This window comes from Lampetra planeri, chromosome 46 (assembly GCF_965212315.1).
Source record: "Lampetra planeri chromosome 46, kcLamPlan1.2.h2, whole genome shotgun sequence".
NCBI lineage: Eukaryota > Metazoa > Chordata > Hyperoartia > Petromyzontiformes > Petromyzontidae > Lampetra > Lampetra planeri.
The window spans coordinates 5,525,218-5,529,216 of NC_136152.1; positions in this window are offsets into that span (position 1 = coordinate 5,525,218).

Below are 3,999 nucleotides of genomic sequence, written 5' to 3' on the forward strand. Positions count from 1 at the left end.
CAGTGCATAGTATTATCATTATCAGAGTTGTTTCTTTTTGTTTGCTTTATTGACTACTTGTGTTGTGGTTATTGCAAACATGATGCCTTGAATAAAGGTGTCAGTTTTGTACCAGTTTAAAAGGGTAAAAACCTACTACTATATTTTTGCCACTGGTAAAAGAGATCTCATAACATTAACCGTCTTATATCTGCCAACGACCCAGTCAACGTAACCTTCGATAGAGAATTAACTGCCCAGGATAATAAGGAGAAAAACAAAAGTCACGTCCGACCTGTTTTCTAAACAGTCGGAGAAATCTTGTAGGACGGACCTCGCTGGAAACCCAGCCGAGTGTGGAAACGTGGGAGAGGAAATTTGAAACAGACCGGAATATTAATTATGAAGTAAAGAAGCAGACAAGAGCAGATTGGAGCGCTCTCTTGGAAAACTGCAACGCAGTGATGAGTCATCAGAAGAAAGTTAATTTAATTATTATTAATAACATTAATTTGTACAACCCGCTCTGATGTGTAGATCAGGATTAATGAAAAAAAAAAGCTGAAAGGTACATGAGTAAACGTGGAGAGATGCACCCTTGGATTGCACTGTGAGATGGAGAGACAACCACGTGGATTAGAGAGCAGGTTAAATACATCATAGTGACATTGAAGAAAAGTAAGCGGGCCGTCAGACAAGGACGGTCGCGTGCTTTCAGATGCCCTTCTGCAGCCGTCTGTAACGCTCTTCCTTCCAATATTAGGAAGCCACTGGAGCTAAGCACTTTTAAATGTAGATGGAAAACTAATTTCTTTCGAACTATTTTTTGTGTTTACTTTCTTGTCTTTTCCCCCGCACCTCCGATTAGCACGGTTGGCTACGTACGGTGCAAAATAAATTCAACATGCATACAACCCCAGTTACGCAAACGATCTGGGACAGACAAGGACCGGCCCTTGGAAATCAGAACACTTGGTGGATTTACATAAGAGAGCCTGATTCCCATGACGGCAACATTACATTTCCGCCCACAGGCCCCATAAAGACGAGTATTGCCCCAGACGTTCAATTGAGCGTGGGGGACATCGCACTTGAAGAATAGTCCCGCGACCGATATATAATCAGAGAACATCACACTCGGGCAGCATGCGTGTGTGCGTGCGAGCTACAATCCATAACATGCGGCATCACTCGTTCGCGTGAGAAGCGAATGCTCAGCCGCCGAGCCGTTCAACCTGGACAGATGCCGTCGAACAAATCCAAAATGCACGTTGGGTGGCAGGGTGGCGTCGTCTGTAACACTTGTGTGCCTCGAAGCGAGACGTCGCTTGGTTCTATTCTTGACTATGTGCATGGGTTCTGTGTGTTCGTTACCCCCTTGTTCCCTATGGGTTTCGTCCGGGTTCGCCGGTTTCCGTCCATAGCTAAAACATACTCGCACGGTGTAACCTTATTGGCAAAATCAATGGGACCGATGCTGCAATATTGTAGCTACCTGGAAATGACTCAATTGGGATTGCACACGTATAGTAATATCGACCTTCTCCTGCGATACCGTGGCAGGACCTACTTAATGATGGAAGCTATACCAAAATCAATAGAGATCTTACCAACCATCTGGTTACGACAACCAACAATATCATCACTGATTCGACATTTTTAATCGAACCAACCAAACTGCTTTCCTTAAAACCCTCTGCTGGAAGACCACCCAGACTATATGGCTGACGAAAATCCATAAAGAGGGTACACCCCTTCGTCCTATCATCCTAACTATTGACTCACCCATCGACAAACTGGCCCGATTTCTGTCTGAGACCTTGCAACCATTTGCTGGTAAGACCACCTCAGCTGTACTTAACTCAGCTCACTTGGAAACTTAAATTAAGGACATCTCACTATCTCCAGGTGATTTGCTTGTCAGTTTCGATGTAGTATCTTTGTTTACCAAAGTTCCTGTGCCTGACACCATTGCAATCATTGAAGATTTTGTCCAACAAGGACTGAATGCTGATATACCGGCCCTGGTTAGACACTGCCTCACCAACACTCACCTGGAATGGAACATTCTACAAATAAGTTGAAGGCACCCCAATGGGTTCTCCCTTATCTCAAGTTGTAGCCAATATTTTCATGGAGAAATTTGAGACAGATGCCATCCAGGCTTCCACCCATCGTCCTTCCTTGTGGAAGAGATACGTTGATGACAAGTTCATCATCTGGCCACATGGCCTACCAGCTGTGGACCAATTCTTCAACCACATTAATTCCATACACCCTGCCATCAAATTCACAATGGAGGTGGAAAAGGATGGCAAGTTACCATTCTTGGATGTTTTAATCGAAAAGAGACCGGATGGCTCAATGGGACACACTGTCTACAGGAAAGCCACACATACGGATGCCTACCTAAAACCTGACTCCCACCACCACCCAGCCCAGAACAATTCCCTCATCAAAACTCTACACCATAGAGCTCGTTGTATTTCCGAGCGTCACCACTAATCTTGATTTGAAGCTTTCGTGACTGCAGGAATCCATACCCTTTGGTTCTTTCAGTAAAGTCACGTAGATAGAAAAACATAACGAATATATCACGACGTTTCGATAGCAACACAAGCCACCATCTTCAGGTGAAACAATACAGCAGGCGGACTGCTGAGGAGGAAATGTAGCGAGAGAGCTATACTGCAACCAAAGGTTATATACGTTTGTGCAAAGTATGTACAAATAAAACTAAACTTCGTCTTACCAGGTATGGCCCACTGAGTTATTAGTTTACTTTTCAGAAGGAGATGCAGAGGTGCAATTAAAAGGTAAAGGTACAGCCCTGCAAATGCTTGCTCATCCCACTGCTGTCAAGAAGGGCATCTATCAGAGGGAGCTCGAGTGAGCCGCACATAATGGGTATTTTAAGAATATTTCTCCACACTGGTCAGATTTTAACTTTAAAAAAACTATTAAAAACCATTTTTTAATTGTCAGGTAAGAGCCACTGAGCGATGCAGCTCTTTTTCAGAAGCGACCTGGCCACAGATAGTAGCTCAACGAAGTGGCTCATCACGTGGACTGCCTTTGCACGTAAAACAATCACCCTCTCGAGCTACCTTCTGCTCTTCTCTATTGTCCACCTTTCTTTCACCCTTCCTTCCCCCCTTGTTGTCCTCCCCACTAACGCCTTCCCTGTCCCCAACTACCCCTGGTCACCCATCATCAATCCACTAATCTCAACTCAATAATCGTTTATTCCACGCATCGTCGTCACCACCTCATTTTACGCAATCCCGTTTCCACAACCATTTTGCCTCCTAGCCCACTTGCACAGGAACAAACTTCTCCTCCGCAATAAACGAGCACCCTCCCTGTCGAATTTCCGCTCCTCCCTCAAGACCCGCGCCTCTTCTCCCTGGCCCATCCTTCCCTCCATCCCTAGGTAACCCCCCGTCATTCCCGTACCCACTAACCTCCCTCCCCATACCACATCCCTATGCACCACATCACTTTTAGTTGCCCTCATTGCACCACTCGTAACCCGTGTAAAGCGCCTTGGATAAGGGCGCTATGTAAATATAGGATAAGATATCCCATCCACTCGTCTCGTTTCATCCCGCCAATCATCTTGTACCATAGTTAGTTCACTGCACAGCGCCTCGGTAAAGGCGCTATATTAATGTGTGATAAGATAAGATGGCACTTTCTATATCAAGTAAAAAAGGTAAAGTCTCGTAAAAAATAAAATCAAGTAATAATAGAACACGACGTTTCGATTGCAACACAAGCAACCATCATCAGGTAAGAACGAATGAGAAAAAAACAACAAAGTGAACTTAGAAACACAATGCAACACAACACAGAGAGCCGGCCAACACAACAACCAACACCTCACCTGGATGACCACGCTCCTCTGTTTGTCATTCTTTGGAGGAGCGTGGTAAGCCTGGTGGGGTGTTGGCTGTTGTGTTTGGCCGGCTCTTTGTGTTGTGTTGCATTGTGCTTCTAAGTTTACTATGGTTGTTTTTT